The sequence below is a fragment of the Molossus molossus genome, unplaced genomic scaffold (assembly GCF_014108415.1).
Source record: "Molossus molossus isolate mMolMol1 unplaced genomic scaffold, mMolMol1.p scaffold_m16_p_4, whole genome shotgun sequence".
Taxonomy (NCBI): Eukaryota; Metazoa; Chordata; class Mammalia; order Chiroptera; family Molossidae; genus Molossus; species Molossus molossus.
The window spans coordinates 30,793,129-30,813,215 of NW_023425377.1; the positions used below are offsets into that span (position 1 = coordinate 30,793,129).

The 20,087-nt window shown below is 42.8% G+C and overlaps 1 protein-coding gene and 1 pseudogene across 5 annotated transcripts in view; one reads left to right on the forward strand and one right to left on the reverse strand.

Moving 5' to 3' along the window:
- Positions 1 to 20,087, reverse strand: part of ARHGAP26 (Rho GTPase activating protein 26) — a 443,756-nt gene that overhangs the window by 391,080 nt on the left and 32,589 nt on the right. The gene's annotated exons all lie outside the window — the stretch shown is intronic.
- On the forward strand, positions 11,041 to 13,220 carry LOC118643590 (annotated as a pseudogene).

The following is a 20,087-nucleotide window of genomic DNA, read 5'->3' on the forward strand; positions in this document are numbered from 1 at the left end:
ACTTGGTATACAATGGTGAATAAAAAAAGACATGGTTCCTACCCTCATGGGCTTCCCATCTAGTGAAGAGACAAGCTTTAATTACATCTTCCCAAATGAGTATACAATTAACAACAGCTCTGTGATGCAGAAGGAAGGAAGAAGCACAAAGGGACAAGCAAGGCCAGTCAGAGGAGTGAAGATGAGATGAGTCTAAACGGTGAGAAAAAGAAGTGGCAAAAGTATAATGGGTCCAGGGAATAGCCTGTGTAAAGGCCCTGTGGTGGGTGGAAGCAATGGGCCAGAGTGACTGAACAATGCAAAGCAAGTGGGGAAGGATAAAAGAAGACGACAGGGACAGCTCAATAAATGTGTAGAGTAAATATAAATACATGACCCTCACCTGCTTAGCCAATAAAATTAACTAATCTTAGATCTATAGCAAAACACCAAATACAATAATAAATATCCTATTTCAAATTTCCTATTTGAAAAAAATTTCAAGAGTGAGTGCTATTCTCAAAAAAAGAAAAAAGAAAAAGAAAAAAATTAAAGCAAATTCTTCTAACCAGAAATAAAAAAGGTATACAAGCTCAGAACCTGATAAAAATACCATGCTACTTCATTCTTTTTTTTTTTTTTTTTTTGCTGCTTCATTCTTAATTAGAAGCTGAACACCAGAATGGGAAACAATCTGTTGATCATCTGGCACTCATAATAAGCACAGAGTCTAACAACTGGCTAACAACATCTGAGCATTAACTAAGGGTTATACGCATTATCTCATTTGATCTTCACATGAGGCAGGTACAAATATCATTCCCATTTTACAGGTATGACAACTGAAGTTGAGAGATTAATAATTGGCCCAATGTCGTACAGGTGATGAATAGTACAGCCAGGATCTGAACCAGGTCAATGGGACTCCAGAGCCCTTCACTACCATACACACTGCCTCACAAACTAGCTATACTGTCAGCACTTCTGGAAATGTATTTATTTTTTTACCCCCCCTTGCTGCACCACACAGTTAAGTTACTAAACAGTGACAATGCAAAAACAGAGCAAATGATCTCTGAAGAAATGCAGTGAAACTTCTGGTGTCAGCTCCCTTCCTGTTCCAGGTCTCCTTCAAAATGCCCAACTCTTCCTCCGATTTTAATAAAGAAAAGTTTTCCAGTTCATTGCAATACTTAATATCCTGAGAGAATAGGAATTGGAAACTGATGAATCTTCTCAGGCTACATCTCAGCCAAAGTCAACAGACTCCAAACCCTTCTTATAGGCAGTCGTTGTTTACAGAACATCTAACCGGAAGAAGAGGGGGGTTTCATCTTACTGGAAAACTCTAGCTGTGGTTTTCCCAACTCTTGACAAAGTTCTGAGTCTTGTCTGAAAGACAATATCACACTTTTCCTGTCAACAAATCCTTCCCCAAACTATCTCTACCTTTCTGTCTCAAATCCTGTCTGGAAGTAGCCAGGACATAGGGTAAATGATCAGAGCTTACCTACCAGTTGTGGATGAAATTGTGCACCTACTTCAAGCATGGCTGACCCTCCTCCTCAGCCTAGGCCACCACCAAGATCTCATTAAGTTAGTAATGGCGAACACCACAGAGTCAACGCCCAAGTCTGAAGCTGGCTCACTTTCTAGAACTACTACTACCCTCAAAGACCCATCTGAGCAACTCAAGGTCTAGATAATATGGGTGTATTTTTGAACTGTATTCCTGAACCACACTGTTATGGGCTAAACTGTGCCCCCCTAAAATGTATGTTGAAGTCCTAACCCCCAGTGCCTGAGAATGTGAGTGTATTTGGAGATAGGGCCTTTAAAGAGGTAATTAAGGTAAAAAGAGGTCACATTGGTGGTCCCCAATACCACCAAGGGATTAGGATTCAGACAACAGCAGAGGGAAGGCCATGTGAAGATACAGGGAGAAGACAGACATCTATAAGCTAAGGAAAGGGGCATCAGAAGAAACCAACCTGCCAATCCCTTGATGTCAGATGTCTAGGCACTAAAATTGTGAGAAAACAAATTTGTGTTGTTTAAAGCATCCAGTTGATGGTACTTTGTTATGACAGCCCTAGAAAACTGAAACACACACTCTTCAAGTTGTTCCAAACTCTAAGTAATTGCTCTGCCACTCTTTCAGGGCACAGGCAGACTGGTATCCTTTCTGAAGCAGTCAGACTATACAATATGGCCACTGGGCACAAAAGTCACGATGAGCCTGGGCAGGTGGCTCAATTGATGTTTCTCTCACATGCTCGCTCTCTAACATCAGTGAACATCCTTGCGTAAGGATTTTTTTTTAAGTCACAATTAGGTCACTGAGTGCTCAAGTCAATGAAGACTTTTGCCTTTCAGGGAATGCGGACCCAAGACAAAACCTCATGTTTGTATTATTAATTACAGAATTGATAAATAGAATTTTTCTTTTTAGAAAGGAATAGAATTAAAATTCAGTCAAACCCATCTAAAGACAGGTGCCAAAGCCCAGCACCAATACCCATGGTTCTAGACCAACTAAGTTTTTCCTGTAGCAGTAATCAAGAGCTGTGTTAAACAGATCCTTACAGCACACTGCAAGGCCAGAATTTCTGCCCAAACAACCTTATACTACAAGACGAGAGGAGGAGGCACTGGGGGTGGGGAGGGGACCAGAAGAGAGAGGAGCCTTTCTCAGTTAACAAAAGGACAAAAGATCCCTTCCGCAAAACACCATCTAGGGCATGAGAATGTCAATTCATCACACAGCTAGGTGATGAGTAAGCTCATTTCAGGGGTGATCAGGAGTTTTTAGAGCCCTATGATTAGGGGAGGAAGTTCCAAATCATGCAAGTTTCCTGCAGGTTGTAGGGCCTCAAGAATGACTTACAGGCTAAGAAGTAAAGAGAGAATATTTCATTTGGTGCTGCTGAAACTAACACAGGAGGAGAGTGAGCTCAACGCCTGGTACAAGGCTAGTCACCTAAGTATCATAATTAAACAGCAAGTATTTATCAAGCAACCGCTGAGCCAAACACTGTGCTAGGGACTCTTCATCTATGCCAGCTCACCAAAACCTCGCAATAACTATGGGAGGTTGGACTATTATTACTCTTATTTAACAGCTTAAAATAAGGCCAGAAGGATATGAGCTCGATTAAAGCATGAATTTTTTCTTTTTCTTTTCTGTTTTGTTGGTTAGCATATCCCTAGAGCATAGAGCAGTGACTGGCTTGTAGTAGGCATGCAATGTTTACTTGTGGAATAAATGAAGAAAGAGGTTATTTGTCAATGTCACAGAAGGAGTAGGCCTTGGATTTGAACCCACGCAGTCAGCCTCCAGATCCCACACTCTCAGCTTCTACTCTGTGAAACAGGGTTTAAAAAAATGTTGTTAAAGAAATGATGGGGGGAAAAAACTCCTGGCACGTAGATACCTTGGTCCACGGCACACTTCACAATGTCTACACTGCCTCCTCCTCAGCACTGGCAACGTTACTCTGCACCCAGAGTACAGACCACAGAGTAATTATTCAAGGGCCCAGTGCCCGCAGGTGATGGGGAAAAGGGGCAGCCAAGAATGCTCCTTCCCATATGCCTATGACACTCCTTTACATCTCACACACACCAACTTGTGTTGTACCCAGTAATTCACTTTAATATGGGAGGGGGAGACAGAGGAAAAGTAACTGGATATTTATTCATCTGAATCTCCGGGACTCTGTTGGCCAGAGTTGGTATAATCTACAAAAGAACTTCCCAGAGTGTGGTAATAATAATAAGCATGCCACTTTGCGGTGTACAATATCATTTTAGGTGGCACATAAATAAACATTAGAGTTGACAGATTGATTTCTATGGTTACTTTGATTTGGGGCAAATTATACTGGTGCTTTATTTATGGCCAAGTTATAAAATTCTCTTTTAAAACAAAGTGTGTCCTTTCAAAAAGAACAAGTGCACCCATTTAAAAAAAAAAAAGTAAGTAAACAATAGAATAGGTGTTACGTCAATGTGGCAGAAAATCATGATAAAAGCACATGAGTGACTCAAGTTTGGGAAATGTGGTTTCCTGGAACTTCCTAAGTTCTCTGTGTCATATGTTCCCATTCCTGAAGCTCACCCATCCACCTGGATATGCCATAGCTTTAAAAGAAGAGAATTTACAGAGAACACATTTTAAATTTCCCATCAAAATCTCCTAATAATTAACTATACCCGAGACAGACAGACAGACACATCAACAGAGATTGAAAGAAGCAGAAAGAGATTGAGAGACAGGGACAGAGAGCAAACACACAGACACAAAAGGCATGTTCATGAAGATATTATGAAGTTAACAACAGGGCTTGACCTGGGGCTGAAGTCCTGCCCTCTGCCTGGACACAGCTGTAACACAGAGCTCCCTTTGATACTATTCTAAATTCCACACTGATTCTTTCGGCTATTATTTTATGGCATTGTAGCTTAGCTCAGCCCTGTCCAAAGAATTGTACTGAGGTCTCTGGGACCTGTTCCAACAACAACACACAATGAGGCCTTCTCTCTCTGATAAAGCCAGGAACCCCTCCCTTGGTGATCGGCTCCCCTACTCCTCCCAGACAAAAGTCCCATTTTGAGAAGAATTCAGCCAGTCAAATGCTGCCTTCTCTTCCTCACCTTACCCACTGGGGATGATCAAATTTCAGGTAGGCTGTGGGTCTACGGTGCACTGAGCTCCAGGACAGAACCTAGGGGTGTGGTCAGCCCTAGGGGAGAGACAAACATCTTCATGGCTACAGAAGGAAAAGCCGAAAGAGAAGCAATGGTACCACAACCTGCACCAATCCAACATAAGCTCCATGAGAGCAGGGAGTTGTCTTATTCATCTATATTCCCAGAGCCAAATACAAACAATGCCTGATGCTCAACAGGAGGAGTATGGTAAACAGGTATTGAATGAACAGATGAGTGAATGGGGGAGGGAGGGAGGGAAGGAAGGAAGGAAGGAAGGAAGGAAGGAAGGAAGGAAGGAAGGAAGGAAGGAAGGAAGGGAGTGAGTGAGTAGGTGAATGGGTGGATGGATGGACGGACGGACGGACGGACGGACGGACGGCTGGCTGGCTGGCTAGCTGGCTGGCTGGCTCCAGCAGGGCTAAGAGGAGTAAGTGAAGAGGAGGTATGACTGTAAGATTATTTTATCCCTTTTTGCTTGAGAACTAGCAGCTCTATAAATAGGAGACCCCAAAGGACTAATATTCCCTTTTCACAGCCACCCCTAGTAGGTGGTGCGTTAACAGCAAGGCTTTCTTGACCCACAAGCCATCTAGGCTCATAGCAGAATGCCCCAAACCGAATGCTACCTTGACTCTCCAGAACATGCTCAGATACCCCAACCTGTGTCTTGATCTCCACCATCTGAGACAAGGAAGAGCCGAGTCATTCAGGGAATAATAATGACTTGCACTAACTGACTAGACCCCTCCTTCTGAGAAGTTCAAAGTCCTTCACATCCTGGCTTCCCTCGAGGGACTCTTATTTAAAGTATGTATGTATGTATGTATGTATGTATGTATATATATATTTTTTTCTTTTCTTTTTTTTTCTCTTTGCTTATCTGAATTTTCTGATCACTCTACATGAACATAGATTACTTGAGCAATAAAGATGTCTAACACAGACTGATAAGACACACAAGTAAGGCCATTCAAAACATACTGAAAGTGCATATTTGTTCTATTTTAACATTTCTATATTATAAAATTTAACAGTGCCCTTCCATGCAATTGTATTCAGCTAAGCCCTTTGAAAAGCAAACTGTAAATTTCTGATAAAAGTCAAAACTCATGATTTAAAATCAGAAATATCCAGCCATTCAGGCACTTATAAAAGGGGCAAGTAACTGATGGGCAAGATGCCAGAGAATTAAACAAGTGAAAAACACAAGCTTAATAAGTAATGCACCATATATGGATAAGACGTATGTTCTGAGTTCACCCATGGTAAGAAAAGCTGCTCTGCATCTCTCCAGTGGCAGAAACTGCCACAGCAGCTGATAGGGGCCAGGGTACCATCCATAGTAAGAAAAGAGCTTTTCGTTCTTTGTGGGGCTGGTTGGTACATCTTAAAGCTCAACTCTAGTCCCAAACAGATGGACCAAGCTCTAAGCAGCTCAACCACGAGATGAGAGGGGCCTGTTTCTGCCCAGTCCTCAGATCTCTTTGTTAATGGCCAATCCATTCTACAAAATAATAAAAGGAAAGGAACTGGGCCAGCAATCAGAAGACCTGCTTTCTAGATACAATTCTAGCCAGACCCTGCACAACTCAACCACTTCATGCCTTGGAGACTCCATTTTACCAGAAGCTAGTAACACCAGTCATATCTCACAAGTTGCTAAGGATAAACACATGCTAAACTGTGTAAGGGAGGGAGGGAAAAAATTAAGTACCACCAAGCAAAATCTGATACTAGTTACATGAATGGGATTTCACCACCTCTAACTATGGCTGAAGTTTAACAAGCAGAAGAGAGATTCAACTGTTGTTCAGTCCAACATTCTCCTAAAATACATATTCTTAAAAAGAAAAGAAATGGATAGAACCTTCTAATTTCTCCTTTTCCAATGGCAAAGCAGTTAAAGTATGGCCTGTGAAAAGTACATAAAGATAACAGATAAAAGCCCCCAGTTCCCAAGGCAAGCAAAGGGGAAAGCCACTCGCATGTGGCCCAGCAGAACCCTCTGTTCTGGCTGGTACTCCCATTCTGTCCTCAGCTCCCAGAGCCGGGGCTGCAACGTGGGTGTGAACTTGAACATTCTGGGCATGTATCATAAAGAAGGGTGAGGAGGGCAGCCAGGTCAAAGACTTCCCAAGGCTGAATCAATAGAGCTGTCTGTAGACAGAAGGGCAGCAAATAAAGTGTGTTAGACACACCAGCGCTGTATGGCTGCCTCAGGGAGAGTCTTTGCTGAGGATGGCCCAAGGACTCCATCCCCAGTTCTCCTTTCACACATAATAAAGCTGGACCAAAGTGCTGGGCCTCTGGGAATGAAATTTGAGAGAGAAACTGCTGAATGGAGAGGCTTGGATTTTTAAGAGAATAGGTTGCGTGTGAATCCTGGCCTGGCCCCTTATTGGCTCTGTATCTCTCACGCAGTGGCAAGTTAAGTGAACAGGTTACTAAACATTCCTGACCCTAAATTACTTCTCACAAACATGAACTTACCCTATCTTTCTAACACTTGTTGCTAGGGTCAAATTACATCATGCCTGAAAGCACTTGGCTCAGTGTTCAACTCAATGCATTTCACTCATGAATTTCACACATAGCATCATCACATTATTAATTGGAAAAAATGGCTGTGTGTACTTCAGGATCATGTTACAGAAAATTCCACTCCCTCACCCCAACCTAGCTAGAGAGGCACTCTAGAGAAGACCAAGGGCTGCCGTCACCCATAGGACCAGGACTGATGTTCTGTCCCACAGGTCTCCCCACGGTACTGGTTCAGCAGGGCCTCCAGCCTCAGCAGAAAATTTTAAAAAGGTGCTCACCCTGAACAGAATCAACTGTCTGCTTGCCCCAAACCTGCATAAGAACTCTAACCTGCACTTGGTTCTGGCTTCCATACACTACCAGAGCGACTGAAGATAGCATATGCCCATCAACTGCCTGCATTTACAGAGTCAGCTGTCTAAGTAATGGGCTTACATGCTTGGGATAGTCCTTTCTAGGTTTCACTAATCTTTTATTCTGGTCTCACCCAGGCATCACTCCAGTTGCCCACACTCCACAATTCTATAAGAAAACAAGAAAGGAAGCAAAACACAAGAGCCACCGTGGATGTCAACAGTATCCTTCCCAAAACCTTCTTTGGAGCAGTGGTTCCCCAGATTTGAGAATTTCAACAACCAACTAAAACTAAATACAGACACACACATACACACACACACACACACACACACACACACACACACATAGACGGTTGCAATATTTTACTTTGCCAAGCAAGCACAAACATGTAAAAAAATGTACATCAATCATCACTTAATATAAAATGAACAGCCTGGACTATTCCAAAACAGTAAGAAAGATATACTCGCAGAATAAGACACAAACCCCTGCATTATATAAATTTAATCTTATGAAAAACTCGTTATATTACAATGCCCATATTTTCTTGGCATTTAGTGCCCATATTTATGCCCATATTTCTTAGCGATGTCCTATGAGGAAGCATTGCTCCTTTCCTGTTAAGAACTATCAGTGCTAGAAGAGTATAAAATATATCCTAGGGCCTATGTGCAGAGAGAGCAATAAAAAGAAACCTTGTGCCCACTGCCGAATATGAAAAGAGAAGCAGCTTTAGCCACCATGGACATCAGGATCTCTGTGGCTAACTCCAGCTGCCCTTCTTAACTTTCCCAATTTAAAATCTGTCTGGCTCACCTTTCTGGTTACTCCAGGTTACTGCTACAGTACTTTACTGGCTAATCCAAATCTCATTCCCACTCTTAAGCCTTTCTATAAAACCATTTTTTATCCTGCTCTCTCAAAAATCTGCTCAAACTAAACATAAATTTACCATGTGACCCAGCAATTTCGCTCCTAGTTTCCTACCTAAGAGAAATGAAAGCATACATCCACACAAAAAAACCTGTATAGAATGTTCACAGTATCAATATGCATAACTGTCAAAAAAGTGAAAATGATCCTAATATCTCTGAACTGGTAAATGAAAAACCAAAATGTAGTACATCTATACAATGGGATACTACTTGGCAATACAAAGGAATGAACTAGTGATACATGCTACAACGTGGATAAACCTGGAAAATATTATACTAAGTCAAAGAAGCCAGACACAAAAAGCTACATATTGTGTGATTCCATTTCTATGAAATATCCAGAAAAGAATAGCATAATTGACTACAAGTGGACAGGAATGAAATTTTTCATAATGAAACATTTAAAATCTTTCAATTGCTCAAATCTATGCTTAATATGATGCTTGGCAGAATTCAGTGAGTTTCTAAGCAGTGAATGAGCCACTGCGTAGGTGGGTGAGTGAAAGAGTGAACAAATGAAAACTAATTTCCCAGAAGTCTCTCTGGTAAGCCTTAACTAGGTCCACATATTTCATTAACTCTAGCCAGCCTCAGCAATTTATGTGTAATAGTTATATAATGATATCACAATCCACTGTTATATTACTACTACACACAACATATCTATCTATATGTGTGGGTAAAAGTAGGTTTACAGTTGTCCATATGAAAAATAATACAATAATTAATAAATAATGATACAAGAATAAACTGTTTCACATACTCACAACAATAAACCTACTTTTGCATGTATATGTTTTCCCCTAATTCTTTGGAATAGGTTAAACTATATGAAATAGTCATTTTTGTAGGTCAAAAATGGTCAGTAAAATATTGGTAATTTCATGTGATTCAAACTATACATATATGTTTGATGCAGGAGATAGGATAGAACAGAGGTGCTTAAGTCAGACCAACCTATGCCTGGTTCCTGGCTCCACCCCATATTCTAAGCTTCAACTGCACGTGGGAAATGGGACTAATCACAGAATCTTGCTCATAGGGCTGCTGTGAGGATTACCTCATGGTAATGCACAGGAAGCACCTACCAGTGTTGACGCAAAATCACAAAGGAAGTGCTCAATAAATTATAGCAGTTATTGATACCGCTGGTCCTCTCTCTCCACGTATAAATTATACATTCCTCAGTTATCGAGGACCAGGATTTTTATTTCTTTTGTATTCATGTGTTCCCTAGACCTGCAGAGAAGAGATGCTCATTGCTGGAGTCCTGCACAGGAAAGGCTTCCAAAATGGCTCCTGAAGGCTGAGAAGGCAGTTGCCTACCTGCCACTGAAGTCCCTGCCTGTGGACTCCCAACTCCTCCAAGGTAAACTGCAAACATGGTTGTGGGGCTCTTTTGGTTCCGTTCCTGATCTGCTCTTTACCACAAGCTCAGCAATATCATGAAGTAGAGGAAGTGCCATCAGAAAAATTTCTACCTTTTTTCTCAACAAAGATGCTTGGCTGCTATGCAACCAGTGTTTAGCAGATGATAGGGCTATTCATGAAAGGCCGAGTTTCTACTAGCAACAACAAGGAATGAGGCCTCCGGAGGAGCTGCAAATCACATCACATCCCCACACCCTATTCAAAATTTCTCAACTCATTTGTAGTGACCATAAAGGCAGCCAAAGATTCCAAGCAGGGCCCTGGCCAGTTTGGCTCAGCGGTTAGAGTGTCGGCCTGCGGTCCAGAGAGACCAGGGTTCGGTTCCCGCTAAGGGCACGTACCTCGGTTGCAGTTTGTCCCCAGCCCTGGTTGGTTGTGCGGGTGGCGGCCACTAGATGTGTCCCTTTCACATCAATGTTTTTCTCTCTCTCTCTCTCTCTCTTCCTCTCTTTCCCTCTCACTCTATCTGAACAAAAAATGGAAAAATGTCCTCGTGTGAGGATTAAAAAAAAAAAAAAAAAAGATTCCAAGCAGGAGAGACAATGGAATTAAATTAGAGTTGCCAGATTTCACAAATAAAAATATAAGCCCTGGCCAATTTTGCTCAGCGGTTAGAGCATCAGCCCATGGACCAATGAGTCATGGATTCAATTCCAGTCAAGGGCATGTACCTCGGTTGCGGTTTGTCCCCAGCCCTGGCCAGGTCGTGTGGGAGGCAACCAGTTAATGTGACTCTATCACATGGATGTTTCTTTCTGTCTCTCTCTCCCTTCCTCCCTCCCACTTTATCTAATGATAAATAGAAAAATATCCTCAGGTGTGGAATAAAATGTGTGGTGTGTGTGTGTGTGTGTGTGTGTGTGTGTGTGTGTGTGAGAGAGAGAGAGAGAGACAACCAGTGAGGTTTCAAGATGGTAGTTAATGGAGAGCTAACCAGGAGCAGAGGCGAATGAAAGCCCCTACAAAGTAAAAGAGGCCAAGAGTCAGTTTCTTACAGTCCCTGAGCCCAACAGAAATGCTTGGACATTCTTGTGTTGATACTGTTTTTTTTTAAATGAACAAGTGAACCACACAAATTGTCAACATGGGATAGAGATCTACATCTTCCACCAAGTGTAGAAAAGTTATGAACCCCACAGGCCAAGACTAAAAAGAAGCCCGGAAGAGAGACTCAAAGAACAAAAAACAACGTATGATGGTACGAGCTGCAGTTTTGAAAATGAAGCATCCCAAACAGATTATCAGAGACATGGAGAAACTGGATGAAATGGAGATTAACCCAGTGCAACAGCCACAGGTCAACAAGAAGGTACTGAAAGATAAGCATAAAAAGTTGCATGGACCAATGAACGTATCCTACATTCAGATTGTCTGAACGTATTCTAAAACTCTGAAAAAAAGAATCCAGATATTTACAAAGAACTGAAAAAGCTAGAATTAGAATGTGAACAGAAGAGGGCTCAACTTAGCCAATATTTTTTTTTTCTTTTTTTTTTTAATCCTCACCCGAGGATATTTTTCCATTTTTTGTACAGATAGAATGGGAGGGAGAGTGAGGAAGGGAGAGAGAGAGAGAAACATCGACGTGAAGGGACACATCGAGTGGCTGCCACCCGCACGACCAACCAGGGCCGGGGACAAACTGCAACCGAAGTACATGCCCTTAGCAGGGACCGAACCCGGGTCTCTCCGGACCGCAGGCCGACGCTCTAACCGCTGAGCCAAACTGGCCAGGGCGTAGCCAATATTTTGATGCTTTCAAGAATGCTCAACACGTGGAAGTAGAGAGTATTCCTTTGCCAGACATGGCACATGCTCCTTCAAACATCTTGATACAGGACATTCCACTTCCTGGTGCCCAGCTACCCTCAATCCTTAAGAAGATCTCAGCCTGTGGACCTCCAACTCCAGCAGTTTCTGTTCTTCCTTTTCTTGGACATGGTGTTTGTTTCACGTGTACCCCCTGGCAGAAAACCTCCAGGTCTGCCCCATGATGCACCTCCTCCTCAAATCTTACAAATATATGGCCCTAAAGTGAGCTTTGCCCTGGGATCTACCTCTGCGTCGGTGAGATGAAGACATGTTATATAGTCGTGAGCTTGCTCAACGGGGTCATAGTTTCTAGCACCAGTGGAGATGATGGCTATCCTGAGGACATGAATCAAGATAAGCATGATGACAGTACTGATGACAGCAACACTGACAGATCAGATGGAGAAAGTGAAGGGGATGAATTTGTACACTGTGACGATTAAAAGACAACAATGAAGAAAAAAATCAGGTCTGAGTGTATGACTTGCAGGTATGTCTAGAGAATCAAGAAAAAAAAGAAGAATATTAAGGAGCCAACTCCTCCTATGATGCTTCATATGGCAGGACAGGAAATCCTTAAGGAGGGATAGGAAGTAGAGGAATTTTCAGAGGACAATGACGAAGGTAATTCTGATAACTCTGAAGCAGAAAAGCAATCACAAAGAAAGCATAAAGAGGAATCTCTTTCTGATGGCACATCTGCTTCTTCACAGCAAAAAGCTCCCCCACAATCTGTTCCCTCTTCTCAGACACAAGCACCTCCAGTGCTAACACCACCTCCTCTTGGACCACCTCCTGCTCCACCAGGACCACCTACAGGCCTTCCTCCTAGACCACCTCCAGAAGCTCCTCCATCCTGAGACCACCTGTAATGCCAGGACTCCAAGGAACTTTAGTTCAACTTTTAACTTCAGTACTATCACCAGACCACCCCTGGTCCTCCCCAGGTCCACCTCCAGATCTCTCTCTTGGCCCTCCTCCTCAGGGACCTCCACCAAAAGTACCTCCCCCTGCACCTCCAGGTAGCCCCCTCTAACTCCTCCTGGCATGATGGGCCCACCTTTGGTGCCTCCACTCAGATCTGCCCCACCTGGGCTTTTCCTACCAGCTCCCTTGCAAACCCAGGAGTTTTAAGTGCTCCGCCCAACTTGTTCAGTGACCCAAGGCAGATGACACGAGTGCAGCCACCATTGAGAAGAATGCCACAGCAACCATCAGTGCCAAGCCACCAATCACTAATCCCAAGGCAGAGATTACAAGATTCATGCCCACAGCACTGAGGGTCCATTGGGAGAATAAAAAGGCTACTGTTGCTTCTCAAAGCCAGAAGATGATTCTGCTGTGCCTCTTGCCAAAGCAGCCCCCAAATCTGGTCCATCTGGTCCTGTCTCAGTACAAACTAAGGATGATGTGTGTGAAGCATTTATGAAAGAGATGGAAGGGCTGCTGTGACAACTTTTGATGCCCGAACACCTTCTGTTCACATCACTGGTTCATGGAGAGAGGCTCTTAGGAAACAGGCAAAAGAGCTACTTTCACTGTCAGGGCAATTTTCTAATTTCATTTGAAGGAATATCTTAAAGTTTAGCCTTGTTTTGAATTCACTGCACATAAAAGAGGGTCTTTCACTCAGATATGTTAGTCACTGAAGCAGTTCTGCTAACATCTATTCCCATTCGTACCACCATCTTCATCCCGTTTCTTCCCCTCACCAATTCTTTGTAAACTTGTGATCAGGGGGATCTTTGTTACTTACTTTTGATTCTTTGTGTGCTGTGGGCACTGGAGTAGAGATTGGGGTTGGGAGGACAATTTATTTCACCCCTTCTTGCCTTTTGTGTGTTTTTTTTAATCCTCACCCGAGGATATTTTTCTATTTATCTTCAGATAGAGTGGGGGGAGGAAGAGAGAGGTGGGGAGAGGGGGAAGAAAAAGAGAGAAACATTGACATAAGAGGAACACATCTACTGGTCGCCTCCCACACGACCCTGACCAGGGCCGGGGACCAACCACAACCGAGGTACATGCCTTTGATGGGAATTGAACCCAGGACTCATTGGTCCACAGGCTGATGGTCTAACCGCTGAGCCAAACTGGCCAGGGCTGTTTATTTTTAATATTTTCTTATAAATATTTTGTAGTATTGTAGTGAAACAGAGTATGTTATTTCCTAATACAAAAAGAGATGTATTGGAAGAAATGTACAATTCTTTGATTAAAATTCTCACTAATCTAAAAATAAAAATACAGGACAACCAGTTAAACTTAAGATAAATAAATATTTGAGGACTAATGTACACTTCAAAATGTTCATTGCTTTTCTAAAATTCAAATTTAACTGGGCATCCTGTATTTTATCTGGTAACTATAGATTAAATCAATACCACAGATAACTATTTTCTTTCCCTAACACAAGAAAATGTATTTTCAATTCAATTAACTTTTTTTTTTTTTTTTATCCTCACTCGAGGACATTTTTCCATTTTTGTTCAGTTAGAGTGGGAGGGACAAAGAGGAAGAGAGAGAGAGAAACATCGACGTGAAAGGGACACATCGAGTGGCTGCCTCCCACACAACCCCAACCGGGGCCGGGGACAAACCACAACCGAGGTACGTGCCCTTAGCAGGAACTGAACCCAGGTGTCTCTGGACCATGGGCCGACGCTCTAACCGCTGAGCCAAACAGGCAAGAGCCAATTAACTATTTTTTAACCACTATATATATATATTCCAGAAAGATAAGGTTCCCTAATGTAGTGAGAGTCAACGTATGAAGCCAGATTAATGGATCTAAACTAGCCACTGTTTAATGAGGTTGTGCCAACACTGTGCTAAGCACTTTACATGCCCTATTGGCTCACTGAATCCTCAAAGCAGCCCTATGAGGTTTCCCATGTACTATTCTCTCTCTCACACAATGAGGAAACTGAGGCTTAGAGAGGGTGGAATCAAACTCAAGTTTCAGTCTCCCAATGTGAACCAAAAAGTTAAGTCTAGGGGCCACTCGCCAGAGTCCCAGACTCAGTCTACATCTGTTCAAGTGTCCCTGAGCTAATTCCAAATTTCCAATGCTGTGGTATATAAATTATATCTCAATAAAGCTGTTTTAAAGAATGCTTTTCAGCTCTAGCAGGTTTGGCTCAGCAGTTAGAGCATCGGCCCATAGACTGAAGGGTCACGGGTTCAAGTCCTCGTCAAGGGCACACACATACCTGGGTTGCAGGTTCAATCCCCAGCCCTGGTGGCGGTTGTGCAGGAGGCAACCAATTAATGTGTTTCTCTCACATCCATCTCTCTCTCTCTCTCTCTCCCCCCCCTCCCCCCTCCCCCCACCCTCCCTATCTAAAAAACAATAGAAAAAATATCCTTGGCTGAGGATTAACAACAACAACAAAAAAAATGCTTTTCAATGCCCACTTCTCTAATCAATAAAACTTAGAAACTTCAATCCACAAAACCTCTAAAGCCACTTCAGTTGTTGATTATAATTGCTTTTTTCTCTCTTCCATTCTACTACTAGATCTCAGCAACTTCACCTCTCATGAACCTTTCTACTAAAATTAAGAACCGAAAAAAACAAAGGTGACCAAACTTTAAATGAGTTAAATCTTGCTAACTGGGTACAGCTCTGTTAAAGGATGCTTTAGAAATAAAACTAAAATCAAAATGAAATTTGAAAAATGTCAACTTCAACACCTCATTTATAGCCTTCATCACCAACAATAATGGAGCTGGACTATAAATGCGAAAATTGCAGCCATTGCTGTAAAAAAAATATATTCTCCAGGCATGAGTTGTAAACAAATGCCTCATTCATATAGAAGGTACCACAGGACAGTTTTCTCATCTCAGTGCTCACAGCCTCCAGAGCTGCCAAAGATTTAAGAGGGAACAGATCCTCTTTGATGTTCTTCTTTTCAGTTCAGTTTTTATCCACTTTTCACAAGGTTACTGCATCTGACCCACACCCACTCTAGTCTCCCCAGACAGAAAGCAACTGTTTATATGGATACTCTAACCAATGGCGGGCATTACAGATGAGCATGAATGATATGAATTTGATTCCTTTTTAAACAATGCAATGTTTCCCGAGAGGTGTGGACTACTCTAACCACAAGCGTTCAGGACATGGCATTCACATCCTTATCCCTCATAAGGAAAACAGTTGGGCATGGTGACATTCTTCAGACACAAGAGTAGCCAAAAGCAGGGGGAATTCTTCAGTGTATTTGCCTTTGGAAGGCAATATATCTCCTTGGTAACGGTTCTCAAAATAAGTGGGGGTGGGGAACTCTACCAAATCTTACACCTTAGCAGGCGCCTAGAAAATATGCCTGTTATTCATGCAAGGTACCATTCCTTTTTCTCAAAAAGATGATTAGGATTTTTGTTTCGTTTTGTTTGTATTTATCAAAAACAGGCATCTAATATCTTTCAAATGGATCCCGTGGCTTTCCTCATCTATAAAATGGAGGTGGTGGTAATAGCATTAGTATCACTACCTTGTAACAACACATCTCAAGGCACACATAAACTAATTACTAAAATTCTGCAGCACACCAAAACACATTATTTTGCCAATCAGACAAAAGAGAAATTGGTATAATTTTGATTCATTCACACTGGACAGCTATTGTTGTGTTGGCTATTGTGTCATTTTTTTATTCGGAAAAGAGAGCAGTGCCCCTGACTAAATAGCCAGGTTTTGCATGTTTCAAAAATGCTTGCGGCACCCCAGTGTGCCTGCCACAGCACACCAGTAAAAGTACTGCTTTATAAGGTTGTTTTGAGGATTCGGTGAGAGTGTGCACAGGATTTACAGAAGGTCTGGCACACTCGGTGTCATCAACAGATACTAGCTAGGATGTCACTGTTCCCCAGTACAGCACTAGAAGCGTGGATGTTAGCTAGGAGATGACAGGGGGAAGAACTGGGTGGTGTGTAAAACACAATAAAAGACTCCTACAGAAATTGCGCAGCTCAAGATCAAAGAAGCAAAGCTACGCCTAGAAAACAATTTTTAAAAGGAAGAAAAAGCAGTTAGCCCTGTGCCCCAACCAACTAAGCCACACAGCACCCACCATGTGATTAAAGATGCCTTAAAGCCCTGGCTGGACAGTTCTGTTGGTTAGAGCATCATCCTGATGTACCAAGGTTGTGAGTCCAGTCCCCTGTTAAAGCATATACAGAATCAACCAATGAATACATAAATGGGTGGAACAACAAATCAATGTCTCTCTCTCTCCCTCTCTCTCTCTCTCTCCCTCCCTCCCTCCCTCTCTCTCTCTTTCTTCCCCCCTCTCTCTAAAATCAATTAAAAAAAATTTTTTAAAGACACCTTCAAAACAGGAAATGGCACCTGCAATGAACTGATGACTGAATCGTACACACACACACACACACACACACACACTGCCCATCAGTGATGTGATGATCCTCATCAGGGAAGATCGAAACCCATGTAATAAAAAGGTCGGGACACTTGCTTATGCTGGAACAAAGAATGAACCTGGCATCTGGCATTGTTTCTGTCTCTGCCACAGCCCCTGCTTTCCTCCCACCCTGTTGTTAAGACCCTGTAGCTTGCAGAGAGGAGACATACAACTAGGTGTCTCCAAGAACATGTGAGCACATGGAAACACATTGCAGGGTTTCCAAGAAGAATCATGGAAAGTCGGGAAATTACTAAACTAACACCGCAAGAAGCATGAATAATGGGACCAGACAAGAAAAGGGGCTTAGACTTCTGATGGCAGTTTAATGTAAGAAAAGCCCAAAATAAAGGAGGAGGAAGCGGGGAGGGAGAGAAGGAGGGAAGAAAGGGACTCCAGTGAGTCATAAAGAGCGGAAGTGAGTAAGCTGTGTCTCTATGGTCCTCTCAGCCCTGTGCACCAACCTTTAAATTGGGTGAATGTGTTTATTATTCATCTGCTTAGTCTGGATTATTTTTATAGTTATTTATTCTGCAGGCAATGCTTTCTGGATTGTCATGCTAGACAAAGGGAAGATAAGCATGGCTCCTCTTAGAGTTCACATTCAAGGATAACAGGAGGATAACAAGGGACCACCTTTAAATGTGCCCTGATGGATCAAGCCATTTCTTTTAACACTGTGTGTCTGGCTACACAAGACCAATGAATCAAGCAGGTGAATAAACAGATGTGAAAGCCAATTACAACGGTGCTCCTGTGGCTTGTGTCACTCTCTACAGCTCATAGAACAAATCCTGCTGAGGAATTCCTAGGGACAAATACCCTCAACCTCAAAGCATCACTGCCAGGACTGCTGAAAGACTAGAAGGTGGGGGAGACACTTCCCACCATGTTACAAATTAAGAAGTTTGTCCTGACAGCCATTTGTAGATGACCCAAAATGCAGAAGACAAATCTCCAAAGGGAGGTGGGGGGGAAGCATTAAAATATGCCTCTAAAAAATCCTACAGTTATGCCCTGGCTGGTTTGGCTCAGTGGTTAGAGCGTCGGCCTGCAGACCAGAGAATCCCGGGTTCGGTTCCTGCTAGGGGCACATACCAAAACAAAAAAACAAAAAAAACCCACAGTTGTTACTCCTGATAGTATTCACTGCTACCAGAGCTGTGACCACAACAGGAAAGGTGACTGAATTTGTGAGACTTGTTAGGTTTGCTGCAGAATATATTCAGGGCATCTCTTCAAGGCATTCCTAGGCCCAGGAAACTGCCCAAATGCTGTTGGGCTTCAGGGAGACTGCTCACATGCAGAACAGCATGGCAGGGGGTGAAGAGGCCCATGTTGCAATCAGACCTGGATTATCTTCTCAACTAAGCCATATGCTCTACAGCCCTGAACTAACCAATTCCTTCCCTTTGGGGTGTAGTTTCTGCACTTAAAAATTGCTAGAAAAAAGAGAAGCATGGGATAGAGAGGGAGGGACAGATGACTGTTCAGAGGCATACACAAACAAACAGCAGTCCCCGAACCAGCTTTAGGTGACATGATTCAGTTCCTACCGGAAACTCTTTGCTCTTCCTCTTCCTCCTACACACCACAAAGTGCACTTTCACGATCACCACCCTTCCAGGAAGAGTAGCTTTTGAAAGGCAGCTCTTAGGCAATCTACAACTTCCTAAAATCATGCACAATGCTCCACTTAAGGGTACAATTTAGAGCACAATATCCAGCAATGCCCCAAACAAACCCGTTTCCCTGCTGTGTACCAGAGAGGTCTGGCAATGGCAGAAGGTCACTAGATGGGAAAGCCCAGGGCGGCTTCCAGAGGAAGGAACACTGGAGCTGAGACGTGAAGGAGGAACAGTTATGGGAAAGGAGGCAGAGGGCTACTACCCAGAGGGAACTGTGTGTGCCAAAGCCCTGTCAGGGTAGACACACGAGCTTCAAAAGAAGCAGAATAGGGGCCTGTGGCAGGAAAATGCAAAGCTGTTACAAGATACGGCTACAGAGGAAAGTGGGCAAGACCGTGATATGGGGATGCAATCAGGGGCCACTAAAGGGATCTAGGCAATAGGTGACATAATCAGACTTTCATTTTGAAAAGATCATTGCGACTACGTAATGGCCAATGAGTCCCAGTGGTGAATACTAGCATCCACTAAATGGGAACAAGTGTCTGAGACACCAAGAAAGAGAAAGGCTAAGCAGAGAAGAAGGGAGAAGGGCCCAGTGGATGGAAACAACCTGTATCCATCCCCTGAAATATCCTAAGCAGCACCAACATCAACTAGCAGCTTGTAAGAAAAGCAGAATCTCAAGCCCCAGCTAAGAACGTGTATTTTAACAAGGTCCCCCATGCGATTCAAATGCATGATAAAGCTTGAGAAGCACAGCTCCAAGACGAAGTGGTTATCAGCTTTTGGAGATCATCAATTATACCACTGAATTCTTGCATTTTCAAACCCAGCTTTAAACACAGTCTGCAATGAAGCTGCAAAATCCAAATGCCTGCCTTAATTAAAATAAAATCACAGATGAGTCTTGCCATGAAAGAACTCTTCCTACACCAACCAAGAAGGAAATCAGCATCTACCTGCTCCTTGATCTTGCTAAATCTATATATATAGCAACCACACGGAGTGACCACAGCTATGATACAAAGAAACATTCTATATCCATGCCCCGAAATATCCTAAGCAGAATCCAAGTCTCTGCCAAAGCTTCCAGAAGCATCCATGAGTCAGTCACCGTTGAGAAACAGCCTCTCAGCACTCAGCACTATTCACCTTGCTACCCACTTGAAAAATGAGAAAAGCCACTAGCAACATTCATTAGTCTTGCAGATCACAAATCTATCTAGACACTAGCTGGCTTAATAACTGCTTTTCTG